Here is a 16,414-nt window from a genome sequence, read left to right as displayed (position 1 = left end):
ACACAAGTTATTAGAACCTAGGCCATTAGAGCTGAATGTTAGAGCTCAAGGCACATTAGAGCACTGAATGTCAGATCAGAATGAGACATTAGAGCACTGAATGTAAGATCAGAATGAAACATCAGAGCATTGAATGTCAAATCAGAACAAGACATTAAAGCACTGAATGTCAGATTAGAATGAGACATTAGAGCACTGAATGTCAGATCAGAATGAAACATTAGAGCACTGAATGTCAGAACCAGAAAAGACCTTAGCATATTGAATGTCAGAGCTGGAAGGGGTTTTAGAGATCATCTCCCCTTATGGATGTGGAAACTGAGGCTCAGAACAGGAAAGTGGGCTGGTAAAATGGAAAGATCACCACTTACAGCTAAAAGATGTGAGTTCTCTGATCTCTGCTCTTTCTTTAATCTCTGCACCATGTGTTCTTATGCAATCACTTCATTCTGTGCCCCGGAGCCTCAGGTTTCCTCAACTGTAAAAAACCATCTCACAAGGTAATTGTTGAGACGACCAAACAAAACGATACATCTTTGACTGGATGGACACTGGCCAGCTGGAGAGTGTCCAGAGGGGGCCAGCCAGGGTGGCCATGGGTCCTGAGTTCATGACATGTGAGGGTCAGTTGAAGCCTCGGGTGGTGGGCATGGGGAGGTGTCTAAGAGTTGTCTTTGGGTGTTTGAAGGACTGTCACCTGCAAGAGAGCTTTCTTGTTTCTGCCCCAGTGGGCAGAACTCGCTCACTGGAATTGGTGGATGTTCCAAAGTCAGGCCTGATATAAGGAAAACCTTCCCACCAGTAAGAACTTACCTGAAACAGGATGGTCACCCTTGGGAGGTCCTCAGGCAATGCCCGGATAGCCACTTGTCACATATGTAGAAGAAGGGATCCTTGTGCAGGGACTGGCTCCCTATTGATGGTCTTGTTCCTTCCAACTGTTGAGAGCCCATGATTAAATGGGCCCATTGCCCAAGGTCACACATCAAGTTAGGGGCCAAGGGAAGACCAGAACCCAGACCCTCCTGGGGCCTCTCGCTGCTTCTTGATGCCCTGGGGGACTTTGGGGTGACCCAGAGCTGGTGTGAGGAGGCAAGGCTCTCGTTCTGGCTTCCTCAGAATGGTTAGCGTTTAATATTTTTTTCAATGATAGGTAAGCTTATGTAGAAAGGTCCCGAGTAGGAAGGAAGAGTGAGGAGTGGCCTTTCCAAAATGGCAGCCAAAGCTTTCCATTTCCTTCTCTCCTCCCCACTGGATAGTAACAACTCCCAACATCCCCGGGAGGCTGTGGGCTTTTGGGGTGCAGGGTGAGACCTGTGATCTCATTAGGGTAGAGAAGCCCCCTCCATCAATTCAGATTAGTGACTATTCTGCAACAGATTGGGAGAGGACCTGGGTTCAAATCTTGGTCCTGTCACTTGTATTACCTTGGGCAAGTCACTTAAGCACTCTCTGTGGTTATCTGTAAGACAAGGAAGGCAAAGCGAAGAAGAAGCATTTGTTAAGCACCTACTATGTGCCAGGCACTGTGTTAAGGGCTTTACAGATATTACATCATCTGATCCTCACAACAACCGTGGGAGCTTGGTGCTGTTATTATCCATATTTTACATTTGAGGAAACCGAGTCAGGCAGTGGCTAAGTGGCTTGCCCAGGGTCACACACAGAGTCAGTAAGTGTCTGAGGTCATTGCTCTAACCACTGCACCGCCTTAGATACCTTGGGATAGGTAGTCACTGGGGCGCTCTCCAGCTCTAAGTCTATGAGTCTTTGGTCCTGTGAGAGCTGTCTGTATCCCTGAGAGACGGGGCGCCCTGTCCAGGGTCGCACAGCCAGTGTACATCTTATGACTCTCAGATTAGATCTCTATTCCCAAGAGCACACTGCCTTAAGTGTGATCAGCCTCACTTTACAGGTGAGGGAAATGAGGCTCAAACAGGCCAAGAGACTTGCTCAAAGTTACATGGTGTCTGAGCTAGGATTTGAACCCTGGTCTTTTTGGTTTCAAGTCCAAAGATTTTTTCCCCTCCACAAAGCTGTCTTTCTAAACTTTGAGAATCCTCACTTCCAGTGCCTATTCTGATAACTAAGGGTTGGATGGCTATCAAAGGCTAGGAAGGAAGGAAGGAGGAGAGAGAGGGAGGAAAGTAAGGAGGGAGGAAGGAAGGGAGGGAGGAAAGAAGGAGGAGAGAGAGGGAGGAAGGGAAGGAGGGAGGAAGGAAGGAAGGGAGGGAGGAAATAAGGAAGGAAGGAAGGAGGAGGGAGAGACAGAGGAAGGGAGGGAGGAAGGAAGGATGGAAAGAAGGAAGGAAGGAAGGGGGAGGAAGAGAGGGAGGAAGGAAGGAAGGGAGGGAGGAAATAAGGAAGGAAGGAAGGAAGGAAGGAACAATAACAGGAGAAAGGTCCTTTCTTTCTATATACTGCTCAGTTCCTGGCCGCCTCCCAGTAGGGAGGGAAGCCATCTCTCTCCAGGATCCCTAAAGAGCCGGAGGCCTTGGTCCAGGCAAAGTACTATGACAAATCTGAGGAGGAAGAAGTCGTAGCACAGGGGTATGTCTGCTGGGTCTGGAAGGCTTCCTGGAGGAGGTGGTTATTGGGCTTGGGGCATTAAGGAATTCAAAGACTTTAATGAACATTTGAGAACATTTAGAGAAAGAGAAGAGGGAAAGATCCATAGCGAACATGGGCAAAGTTGGGAGAAGGCGGGGAGTGTATAGAGGGTGGCAATTAGCCTCAGTTTACCAAACACTGAGAAGGCATCCTGTTGGTGTGGAAGGGAGGGGGTCAACTTTGAAGCACAGAAGGCCTAAGTTTAAGTACTATAGTGAGCCCAGGCTCATACTTAACCCCTTGAGGCTCCTAGGTAACCCTCTAAGAAGATGAGTGCACAGAAGGTACTGGCTTATATTTGTGGAAAGAGTTTCCTCAGGGTAGGTGGAGTAGTAGATAGAGTATTGGACTTGGGGTCAGGAAGACCTGAGTTCAAATCTTACCTCAGCTATGTACTATCTGTGTGACACTTACTGGCCCCTCTCAGCTGAAATTTTCTCATCTGTAAAATGGGGGGAATAATAGCATCTACCTTCTGGACAAATATAATGAGATTACGTGTAAAGTGCTTTTTAAATCTCAAAGTGGCATATAAATGTTAGCTATTAGATATATTTTATATATATATACACACATATATAATATATACACATAACGTGTATATATCTGGGATTTCCCTATGCCAATTAAGTCACAGGTCTAGTCCCGATCCTTCTCCTGGCCCATGTAATGCGGTGCAGAAAATGTGAGATAAGATTATAAGGGATGGAACCTGACTGAGTAGGATAATAATAACACCGATGATGGGGCGGCTGGGTGGCGCAGTGGACAGAGTGCCAGGTATGGAGTCAGGAAGACTCAAATCCGGCCTCAGACACTTCCTAGCTGTGTGACCGTGGGCAAGTCACTTAACTCCGTTTGCCTCAGTTTCCTCATCTGTAAAATGAGCTGGAGAAGGAAATGGCAAATCCCTCCAGTATCTCTGCCAAGGAAACCCCAAATGGGGTCACAGTCAGAAATAACGGAAATGATGGAACAACAGTAACAAAACCGACAGTAGTAACTAGCATTCCTATAAACGTTAAGGTTTACGAATGACTTTACAAACCTTGAGAGAATTTGCATGTGGGCTCGGTGCTATCATTATGGCCGTCGTAGGGTTGTAAGGTCACAGATTCTGAGCTGGAAGGAAGGGACCCTCGAGGCCATCAAAGCAAGCCAAGCAGCATTTATTAAGTGCTTACTGTGTTCCAGGAACTGTGCTAATAAGCACAAGATGCAAATGCCAGCAAAAAAGATTGGCAGTGCGTGTCCTCAGGAAGCTTGCCTTCTAATTGGGGAAGACAACTCATAAAAGTCAAATGAGGGGTGGGGAATGGTGGAGAAATCCTAAGAGTCAGCAGAAAAGCCGTCAAACCTCACTTTACAGGAGGAAGAAACTGAGTCACAGAGATGTGAATTGTTGTGTTCAAGGGTTCGAGGGAGAATCGGAATCCAGGTGTTCCAGACTCCGAGTCCACCCTCCTATCCTTTATGCCAAGCTGTCTTCCTGAGAAAATCATAGCCCAGTATCTGAGATAGTTACAGGTTGAATGAGGGTGAACTCCCTGGCCATCCAAGCTGCCTATCAATGGACAGGGTACAAGAAAGGGACCGACCAGATCAGTGGCTACACTTACTTTGTTCTCCCCATTCTGAGTTCCTTCTGCTACCCAAATAACCCCCTTTTCCTCCTGTCCTAAAACCAAGAGAGAGCAAAGCCCAGGGCTCTCAGCAAATGTCAGATGCCCACCAGCATTGGGCATGTAGTTGGGCAAGGACCTGGCAATTCTGGGAAAGAGGCTTCCCTGGAGGATGGTGGAAATAGGAATGGGCTGGGATGGTGAGTTCTGCCTCTGGAAGTGAAAGGCCACCTAGTAGGTATATGGTAGAGGAGATTCCTACAGGAAGAGAGAGGGATAAAATGACCTCCAATATCCTTTCCATCTCTGAATTCCGGGATCGTAGGAACATGAGTCCATATTGGCACAATGGAAAAAAGTCAGCTACTCTTAATTAAACCTGCCCTAGCATATCCAAATCCTGGCAAGAAAACTGGAGGCTTAGGGCAGCCAGCTGGGTTGGAGAGCACATAAGGGCATCACTGATGCCAGCCTAAGAGAACCTGGCAAGACCTAGGCACCCTGAGGGGTGGTAGAAGCCCCTGCCCAGCCTAATGTGCTTATTCTTCACCCACCCCTGTCCTGACCTCCTGCCAGAGGAAAACAGTCCAGGCCCTTTGCCCAGTGCTGCCCGCCCCCCTACCCAAGCGTTTGCTCTCACGCCTGTGGGCATCCAGCTTTGGCCAAAGATCCACAGGTTGGCTTTTCCCTGCAAAAGGGATATGGAAATGAAGAGGTCAGGCTAAGGTCTCATCTGACTCGGACATTCTAAGTTGTAAATTTCCTCCTGGATAGACAGACAGACAGAGCATTTATTAAGCACCTACTATATGCCAGGCACTATTCTAAGCACTGAAAATACAAATACACACAAAAAACAAGCCAGTTCCTGTCCTCAAGGAATTTGCATTCTAATGGGGGAGGACAACATAGAAAAGCGGGGTGAGTGGTCGGATCTGGGGCGAGGAGGACAGAGGGTCCGGGGCATCATGGGCTGGTCCTGCTTTGACAAGAGCATGATGGCTTCTGGGGGTGCTTCCTGAAATGGGGCTTTGAAGAGGAATCCACTGATTAAGGAAGAAACCACAGTGGCCTTGCCTCTGCCAGTGTGAGAAGGATGTGACTGGAGCAAAGGAGGACAGGGTGAAGGTGGAAGAAGTGTTCCAGCTTTGACAAGCTGTGTTCTAAGGGCCCTCCCAGGTCTGACATCCTGTGTTCTAAGGGCCCTCCCAGCCCTGACATTCTGTGTTCTAAGGGCCCTCCCAGCTCTGACATTCTGTGTTCTAAGGGCCCTCCCAGCTCTGGTGTTCTGTGTTCTAAGAGCCCTCCCAGCTCTGACATTCTGTGTTCTAAGGGCCCTCCCAGCTCTGACCTCCTGTGTTCTAAGAGCCCTCCCAGCTCTGACATTCTGTGTTCTAAGGGCCCTCCCAGCTCTGACCTCCTGTGTTCTAAGAGCCCTCCCAGCTCTGACATTTTGTGTTCTTAGCATATCTTATATCTCTGACATTCTATGTTCTAACCTCTTCAGTTCTAAGATCCCTTCTAGGTCACAAATTCTGTGTTGACTATGGGGAAATGTAGGATGAGGGCACCTTTGGGTGAACCTCGGGAAGGAGAGATTGAGGCAGGGACATTCACTGCGGCTTAGGAGCTCATTCCTTGAGTGCTAGTATTTAGGCAGGCTCAGGGCACACGAGGTGCTGGGCCTTTGAGGGGTGGCCTGGTTGCTTTGGCTCCTCAGATCCTCACCTTAGCTCAGTGTCTCCATCTCCATCTGGCTCCTTGTATTCATTCCTCAAGGTCCCCTTTATTTGGAAGCACATATATATGTATACACACATATGTAAAAATATGTGTGTATTTATATACATCACATATATAATATGGTTTCATTTATACATCATTATCATATTGTATCACGTGTGATGTATGCGTACATATGCATATCATAGTATATTGCATTGTGTACATATATGTATGTGTGCGTTATACACACACACAGACACATTTATATGGAGTTCTTCAAGGTCACCTTTATTTGAAAGCAGTTCCATATACACATATATGTTTCATTTATTATATATGTATATATACATGCACGCACACGCAGACACATTTGTAAGGAATTCCTCAAGGTCCCCTTTATTTGGAAGTATATATATGTGTGTGTGTATGAGAGACATGTATATATATGTGTGTATGTATGGATGTATGTATGTATGGATGGATATACTGGGACTCTCCTCTCTGCCTCCCAACCTTAGGTGGGGAAGGATTTGTCTGAATTTTCTTGGTGCATGCCACCACACCCAAAATCAAGAATTTATTTAATGGTAGAATTTTAGGCAGAGTAACAAGCAGAGATAGAGAGACAGAGGTGGGAGAAGGGAAAGGGGAGGAAAGCTTCAGGTGAAATAGAGGTGCTCCTGACACCTTTGTCAACCTCCAAGGAGCTGGGGTGGGTGTTGAACAATTAGAGTAGAGACAAGCTGACTCAGGTAGTAACAGCACCCAATGTGTCATCTTTTACATCATGGCCTGTATTTGACCCAGAATAAAGTTCCTGTCCCTGTGTGACACCTTCCAGAACCTGTTGACCCAGGTCCAAGTTAAGATCTCTCCAGAGAAGGAAAGAGGAAGAGGAAATGAGTTGGAACAGTAACAGAATGGATTTAGGTTGGACATAAGCAAGGACTTCCGGATTGCAAGGATCATTGTTGCAAGAAGCCAGGTGGGTATTGTAGGGAAGGGATGGTTTCCTTCCCTGGGGAACTGGAAGAATAGGCTGAATTGTTTAGAGCTGGGGGAAGAATGGGACAGACCAGGTGACCTTTGAAAGTCCATTCCAGCTTCAAGAGTGATCGGCTTTGGATCTTGCACCTCACAAGGGAGAGTGTATTGAGGATAACTTGGGGCACAAGGGATTTTAGTTGGACCAGGAGAGTGAATGGCATCATGGTATGGTAGAGAAAACTCTGGTTTGGGGACATTGGGACTCAGTCAATTTCACAGCTCCAAGATGGAGAAGGAAGGGCTAGCCATCAGTTCATCTGCAAATCTTAGGGGAGGGAGAGGATAGAAGTTGGCAATCTGCAAGTCAACATCATGATGTATCTTCTAAAAAAAATCTACGGGGATCTTAGGCCTCATTAAGAGAAGCAGTTGCATTAAGAACAGCACCAACCAGAGTGTCCTCATGATGGCAACCAGAAGGTTCTCTAGCTCATGCAACAGACAGGAGTGCTGCTTGAAGGAGGTGGGTTGTTTAGCCTGTGGTAACTGACTTTAAGCATCTGAAGGAATGTCATTCAAAACAGGTAACAGATTTTTGCTCCTTGACACTAGAGGGCAGAAGTAGGAGCAATATGTGCAAGATTCAAGAAGCCAGATTTAGGCTTGATATAAGGAAAAACTTTTACAAATATACCAGCCTGCCCCAGGAAATAATGGATTTTCCCTCATTGTCCTCATCTAATACTTTGGTCTTCAAGAAGAGGTTGGATGACCACTTGTTAGAGATAGATCGAGCTTTATTAGGCACCTACTATGTACCAGGCACTTTGACTATGTTTGGGGTATAATGACAAAAGTGAAACAGTACCTGCCCTTGAGAAACTTACATTCTAGCCAAAGGAAACAATGTGCAAGCCACATGCAAAGTAGATACAAGATAATTGGGGAAAAGATTTTGCACCTGGGAGGATCAAGAAAGATTTCATGTAGAAGGCAGCACTTGAGACTAGCCTTGAATGAAACCAGAGGTTATATGGGGTGAGGAGGGAGGACACTCTAGGCTTGAGGGACAGCCAATGGAAATACATGGAGATGGAAAATGTAGAGAGGCCACGTATGAGGAACAGTGAAAAAGCCAGATCTTAACATCACTGATAAGCACAATGGTGTGGTTATTGATCTAGGGCCCGACATTTTGGACAATGAAGTCAAGTGGGCTTTAGGAAGCACCGTTAACAGTGGTGGAGGGGATGGAATTCTAGCTGAGCCATTTAAAACCCTAAAAGAGGATGCTGTTAAAGTGCTGCACTCCATATGCCAGCAAATTTGGAAAACACAATAGTGGTCACTGGATCAGAACAGATCAGCATATGTCCTGATCCTAAAGAGGGACAATGCCAACAAATAAAATCACCAAACAATTGTACTTCACATGCCAGCAACGTTAGGCTTAAGAGTCTGCAAGCTAGGCTTCAGAGATATGTGAACTGAGCATTACCAGAAGAGCAGGCTTTCTCTTAACAGGCAGAGGAACTAGAGGCCAAATTGCCAATATTCACTGGATTATGGAGAAAGCAAGGGAGTTCCAGGAAAACATCTACTTCTATTTCATTGACTACACATTGACACACTTTGGCTGTGTGGATTGCAGCAAAACATGGCAAGTTCTCAAAGAAACAGGTGTACCAGACAATCTTACTTGTCTCCTGAGAAACCTGTATGCAGGCCAAGAGAAACCAATTAGAACTGAAGATGGAACAACTCATTGGTTTAAGGATGGGAAAGGGGTATGACAACACTGTATATTGTCTCCTTATTTAATTTATATGAAGAGCACATCATGTGAAATGCCAGCCTGGATGAATCAAAGGCCAGAATTAAGGATGTTGGGAGAAATATCAACAACCTCAGATATGCAGATGAAACCACCCTGATGGCAGAAGGTGAAAAGGAATTAAGAGACCTTTTGATGAGGGTGAAAGAAGAGATTATGAAAGCTGGCTTGAAGCTTAACATTAACAAATTAAGATCATGCCAACTGGTCCCATCACTTTATGGCAAATAGAGGGAAAAGAAACAGAAGAAGTGTCATATTTTATATTCTTGGACTCAAAGATCACCACAGATGGTGACTGCAGCTGTGAAATTAAGACACTTGCTCCTTGGAAGGAAAGCTATGGCAAATCTGGATAGCATAGTAAAAAGTAGAGATACAGCCTTTCTGACAAAGGTCCACATAATCAAAGCTATGGTTTTTCCAGTAGCAATGAATGGCTCTGAGAGCTGGACTATAAAGAAAGCTGAGCATCACAGAATCAACACTTTTGAATTGGGGTGCTAGAGACGACTTTGGAGAGTCCCTTGGACAGCAAGGAGATCAGATCAGTCAATACTTAAAGAAAATTAACTCAGGCTGTTCACTGGAAGGTCAAATACTGAAGCTGATGCTTAAATACTTTGGCCACATAATGAGAAGGTGGAACTCATTGGAAAAGACCCTGATGTTGGGAAAGATTGAAGACGAAAGTAAAAAGGGATAGCAGAGGATGAGATGGTTGGATGGTACCATGGAAACAACCACTATGAATTTGGACAGACTTCGGGAGATAGTGGAGGACAGAAGGGCCTGGAGTGCTATGGTCCATGCAGTCACAAAGGGTCATTCACGACTGAACAACAACAAAAAGAAAGCCAGTAACATGTGTGTAAAAGTGAGTGACGTTGAATGAGTCTGGAAAAATAAGATGGGACCAAGTTGCAAAGAGTTTTAAATGACGGAGGAATCTATGTTTGATAAACAGGGAACCACAGGAAATTATGGAATAGGGGAGTCACTTAGTCACATCTGTACTTTACAAAAATCACCAGAGCAGCTGCACGGAGAATAGATTAGAGTCAAGATGACTTGAGGCTCGAGTTAGGAGACAACTGTAATTGGTCCAGACGAGAAGTGATGAGGGCCCAATCTAGGGGTGACTGAAGCCCGTATGAGTAGAAAGAAAGGGACATGTATGGAGATAGAAATAATAATATTTTGTAGCTGATTGTCTATGGGATTGAGGGAGAGGGAAAGGAGTCTTGGGCGGCTACAGGTTGGGCCAGCTGCCCTGAATTCCCTGCCAACTCTCAGATCCTACAATTTTTACCTTTTAGCCAAATTACGTTTGATGCGGTGAAAACGTGCCCAGGAAAGTGTGATTTTTGTATCTTTGTCCATTGAGCTCTGTCATCGAGTAAACATTTCAGCAACAATGTATCTGCCAGTAGAGGTTTAAAGACATGATATTTTATCATAATCATAATTTTTATTAAAGATGTAGGGAAAGCCCGCTTTTGGGTGCCAAATTGTGGTTTCTGGGACTGCCCTAGGCCTCTTAGTTATTGAAAATTGAAATCTGTTTTTTTTCCTCTTAGAAAATATAATGATTTACTTAAATATTTCTGCCCCATCACCTGAAGAGTTTTAAATTTTGTGCCTCCTAGCTTACAAATTTGCTGAGGGAAGGCAGTTTCTTTTTCACATGATACCTCTCACTCTGGCTCTGAAGATCAAGAAAAAATGGTTTTTAATTTAATACCTATTAAGCTTAATTATGAGGCCTGGGCCATCTTGGCCGCTTACTGCCTGGGGGACCTTGGACCCATAACTTCCCCTTCCTCAAGCCCCAGTGGATAAAACTAATTGATCTCTGAAATTCTTTCCAGTTCTGAATTCTCTGCTCTAAGGTAAGAAGGAGATTGTCTATGTAATATTGGAGAGGTGCAGGCTAGTGAAGAAGAGTAGAGATTGAGTTTAAGAGGGGAAATTTATGGAAAGTTTGAAGAAGACTCTCCAGGTCTGGATTCTGGCCCATAATCTACTTCTTGGTTCTATAGAAGGAAGTTGAAGGGAAGGAGAAGGATCCAGGAAGGTGAATTGGAAATTCCTTGAGGGTAGGGACCGTCTTTTGCCTCTTTTTTTTAAACCCTGGAGCTTAGAGTATTGGGCAGAGTGGGGCAGCAAGTTGGTGCAGTGATTAGAGTACCCACCCTGGAGTCAGAAAGACCTGAGTTCAAATGTGAAAACAGACACTTATTAGCTGTGTGACCCTAGGCAAGTCACTTAACCCTGTTTACCCCAGTTTCCTCATCTGTAAAATGAGCTGGGGAAGGGAATAGAAAACCCCAAATGGGGTGAGGAGTGAAACAACTAAACAACAGATTAGAAAAGTCCCTGGCCCATAGTAGGCTGTTTGTTGATTGATTGATGGATAGAGGGGGAAGTGAAAGAATTAAAGGGTGGATTAAGGAGGAAGGATTGAAGAGAAAGATTGTGGAAGGAAAGCTTATTTCTCCAAACAAGTCAAAATAAGAAAAAAAAGCAATTAGAAGGTTAAACAAACTCATAGAATGGACTGACGTGTGAAGCAAATTGGTGAAATAGGTAGGAAGTTGTGAAGAGGAAAAGGAGGGTGGGGTATAGCTGTGGGGTTGAGATTAAGAAAAGGAAGTTAAGTGGGATCTTCAAATTATTAAGAAGTGTAATTGGCTGTAAAAAGTTTAGCCAGGTTAAAGGGATGGCTGGGTGGTTCAGTGGGTACAGCACTGGTCTTAGAATCAGGAAGACCCATCTTCTTGAGTTCAAATCTGGCCATGGACACTTACCAGCTGTGTGACCCTGGGCAATCACTTCACCCTGTTTGCCTCAGTTACTTCATCTGTAAAATGAGCCAGAGAAGGAAATGGTGAACCACTCCAGTATCTTCACCAAGAAAAGTGACTGAACAGCAATAACTATTTAGGTTTGAGGCCCGAGCATTTGAAAAAAAAAAATCCCAACCAGTAGGGAGAGGAGGAGAAATTGTGCAATGCCTCACATCAAGCTCGCCATGTTTGTGTTTCTGCCATGGTCCAGTGAGTGTTATCTATGGGCCAAGGGTAGGCTAATCTCCCCCCTGAAGGGGAAGGTGAAGGATGGGAAGGACACTTCTCCGTTCACCAGGTTGTTAGGGACAAAGAAATAGTCATAAGGAAAACGGAATCAAAGTTTCTGTGGGAGTGGAGGCAGCGGAGGGATCTGGGGTGGAGGACTGGGATATTTTTCAGGGGGGCTGGATTGTGGAAGTGTTTACACAGAGAAGAAAGGGCGGAGAAAGGATCGGCTATACCATTGGATTATTCATCCATTGGAGGTTCTGTCGGAACAGGAAGGAGCTGGATGCTCTGAGGAGGAGGAGGAAGAAGAAGAAGAAACTACTTTTTCTCCCAAGAATATCACAGCACCATGGAAGCTATTGAGATAGGGCATCCAAGGAGGGTCAGAAGAAGAAGAGATGAGTAGGGTAGGTGGTGCCCAGCTTGGGGGGGACTGAGGAAACACTCTGTCAGCTTGCTAACAACAACAGAAGAGTCTCTTGTCTTTCCTGGGCATGTACCCAAGACATAACAGAGAACCCACTCAAGGCTTATCACAACATATGACAAGCACCCATTTATGGTGATTCACGTGGGTAGAAATGATACTGCCAGAAGGAACCTACATGCCTGTGATTATGAAGTCTTGGGCAAGAAATTGAAGACCACATGGGTACAGATTTTCCTCCCTGTTAGCCATTGAAGGCAAAGGATGCCAAAGAGAAAGACTGAACAAGATGGTAGTGTCTAAAAATAGACTTCTGGATCATGGCTTACAATATAGGGCTCTCCGGTTACTTCTTAGAGCTGGAGTTCACCTAAAAATGGCTTGTAAAGTTTAGATTCAGCTAGGTAGAACGGTGGATAGGATGATGGACTTGGAGTCAGGAAGATCTGAGTTCAAATCATGCCTCAGGCACTTACTAGCTGTGTGACCTTGGGCAAGTCACATAACCTCTCTGGCTCAGTTTCCTTATCTGTAAAATGAGACTAATGATAGGGTCTACGTCATGAGATTGTGGTGAGGATAACACATGTAAAGCACTTTGCAAACCTTAAAAAAGTCAGACATTATTATTATTAAATGAGATAATAGATGTAATCTATTATCAGGGTCACACAGCAAATAAGTAAATGGAATAATAAACATAAGGGCAGCTGGATGGTACATTGGATAGAGCACTGGGTCTTGAGTCAGAAAGAGCTGAGTTCAAATCTGGCCTCAGACACTTACTGGCTATGTGACCCTGGGCAAGTCACTTATCCCTATTTGCCTCAGTTTCCTCATCTGTAAAATGAGCTAGAGAAAAAAAAATGAGAAGCAGAAAACTATCCTAGTATCTTTGCCAAGAAAACTCAAATGGGTTATGAAGAGTTGGAACACAACTGAAAATGACTAAACAACAACAAAATAGACGTAAACCTCAAAGCACTAGATAAATGGTTGTGGTGATGATAATGATGGTGTGTTTTCCAGGTGTCTTGCAAATCTAATCAAAAGGACTTTAAGCTAAAAAAATGAGAGGAAGAAGATGGTCTATGTATATCCTACGAAGTAGATATTAGAGGGTAGCAACAATAAAGAATAGCAGATGAGACACTGAGAAGCTCACAAGAGATTAAACTCAAGAAAGAAGTCAATAGTAAAATCTTTGACCTCCAGTGTCTATACGCAAGTGTCCAAAGTTTAGTCAAGAGAAACTAGACATCCAAATGCCAGGAGGGAAATTGGACTTCCCAGGCATTACTGACATTTGGTAGGATGAAACCCATGTTGGGAATATTGTTGTGGATGAGTTTAGTTAGAAGCAGGATGGGTAGGGACAGCATTGTATAAATATCAAGGCATATTCCTGTGTGGAGTAAACTATGACATGTACCCTAGATTTTAGAAATCTGGGAACCATAGGAGGGAAGCATGGTGAAGAGCACTTGAGTAAAGGAGGGGGCAAAATAGAAGTGATATTGTCAATGGAAGATAGCCCACAGACCACCTGGGCAGAAGGAGGCAATGGATGAGGAGTTTAGGAAACATAATATGCCTAGAACAGAGGCATGATATAGTACTGATGGGGGACTTCAAATATCCAGACATCGGATGGAACTTTTTTATGTCTGAAGCAGAGCAGTTAATATCTTCTTGACTTGTCTTAATGATAATTTCCTCCTCCAAAATAATTGAGGAAACGACAGAGGAGAAATTCAATTCTGAATCCGATTCTCATTAACAGGGAGGAATTGGGTACTGGATAGAGACAAGAATCCCCAAGGAGAAGGAAAGTACCCATTCTCTCTTAGGTATTGTGATAGATAAGGAGGGGAAATCAGGGCTTACTATGACAGGCATCCTAGATTTTGGAAAAGCAGATTTCAAAAGGTTCAGGGGAAGGAAAGGCAGGGTCTCATGGACTTCAGAGGAAGTTATTACCAGAGGGATGGGAGATGCCCAAGATGAAAATTCTAAAACACACCAAGAGAAACAATTCCAATGCGGAAGAAAAATATGATTTGTCTCAAGAGACCAGTGCATATGCCCAAAGGAAATCACCAAACTACTTAGATTTTACCAAGAAATGAACAGGAGCAGCTAGCACCCCTAGAGTCAGGAGGACCTGAGTTAAAATCTGGCCTCAGAAAATTACTAGCTGTGTGACCTTGGACAAGTCACTTAACCCTAATTGCCAAAAGAAAGAAGGAAAGAGAGAGAAAGAAGAAAAGAAAGAAATGTACAGAAGAAGGAAGGAAGGGCAGATAAAAGCAGATGAATACAAGAATGTAACCCAGTTCTGCAAAAAGTTTCAGAAACGTTCAAGTTCATAACAAGCTGAAGCTGGAAAAGGCACCTGAGGATAACAAAGAGGAGTTTTTAAAAGCCTTATTGGAAGAAAAAAGGGGATTGAAGAAGGGATAGACCGTTGTTTGGGTTAGGCGAGATGATGGTGAACTGATAACAGAGAGAAGGCAAAGATGTTGAAGAGTTATATTACTTTTTTTCTGCCAAGGAGAATGAGCTTTGTCCTAGAAACAAAAGACCAAATGGTTAACCCAAGATAAAGAGACATGACGAATTCAGTGGCCTACTGCGTCCCAGATGAACTAACTCCATCTCAGTCCTTGACAGAACTGGCAGGTGTGATCGCTGAACCTCTCTTATGAATATTTGAAAGATATCACAGAACATGGGACCACAAGATTGGAGAAAGGCAAATGTTGTCTGTATTTTCTTTCTTTTTAAAAAATTATTTATTTTCAGTTTTTAACATTCACTTCCATAAGATTTCAAGTTTAAAATTTTCTCCCCTGTCCTTTCCTCCCAAGATGGCATGCAATCTGACATAGGCTCTACATATACATTCCTATTAAACATATTTTCACGTTAGTCATGATGTAAAGAAGAATCAGAACCAATGGGAGGGACCACGAGAAAGAAGAAAGAAAACAACAAGAGAAAAAGGGAGCAGTAGTACGCTTCCATCTGCATTCAGACGCCGTAGCTCTTTCTCTGGATATGGTCAGCATTTTCCATCATGAGTCTTTTGGAGTTGTCTTAGCTCCTTGCGTTGCTGAGAAGAGCCAAGTCTATCAAAGTTGGTCATCTCACAATATTTCTATTTCTGTGTACAATATTCTCCTGGTTCTGCTCACTTCCCTCAGCATCAATTCATAAAAGTCTCCTGTTTTTTTCTGAAGTCTGCCTGCTCATCATTTCTTATAGTGCAATAGCATTCCATTACATTCATATAGCACAACTTGTTCAGCCATTCCCCAATTGATGGACATCCTCTCAATTTCCAATTCTTTGCTGCCACAAAAAGAGCTACTTTAAATATTTTTTTACATGTGGATCCCTTTTCCCATTTTTATCATCTCTTTTGGATACAGACCTAGAAGCGGTATTGCTAGGTCAAAGGGCATGCACATTTTTATAGCCCTTTGGGCTAAATTTGCTCTCCAGAATGGTTGGATCAGTTCACAATTCCACCAATAATGCATTAGTGTTCCAATTTTCTCACATCTTCTCCAACTGTTGTCTCTATTTACAAAAAAAAAAAACAACGGCGGGGGTGGGGAAGAGATCAAATTCTGCAAACTTGGGCCAGTGAGCTTGATTTTGATTCCTAGGAAAATTCTAGAAAGATTTGGTGGGCAAACATCTGGAAAGGGGATCCGTGAAGCATGGTCCCCTCAAGAACAGGTCATGCCAGATGCACCCTATCTCCTGTTTCTGACAGGGTTATTTAACTTGTAAGTGAGTGGGAATGTTATCGGTATTTTAGCTAGCTTTTAGCAAGGCTTTGAATAAAGGATCTCACACTATTCTTGTGGAGAAGATGGCAAGATGGAGCTTAGATGAAAATCCAGTTAGATGGATTCAGAGCTGGCTGGATGACTGGTCTCAAAGAATAGTCATCAATGGCTCAATAGCAACTTGGCTGAGGACTCCATTGGAGTGCGCCAGAGCTCAGGCTATATGAGTTAGCAGTGGGCTGGGACAACCAGGAATTCTAACACAATTTATTGGGGGCACTAGGTGGTGCAGTGAGTGGAGCACTGGCCCTGGAGTCAGGAGGAACTGA

This window comes from Trichosurus vulpecula, chromosome 2 (genome assembly GCF_011100635.1).
Source record: "Trichosurus vulpecula isolate mTriVul1 chromosome 2, mTriVul1.pri, whole genome shotgun sequence".
Classification (NCBI taxonomy): Eukaryota; Metazoa; Chordata; class Mammalia; order Diprotodontia; family Phalangeridae; genus Trichosurus; species Trichosurus vulpecula.
The sequence above is the reverse complement of the archived record's forward strand: the minus strand, read 5'-3'. Positions refer to the sequence as shown.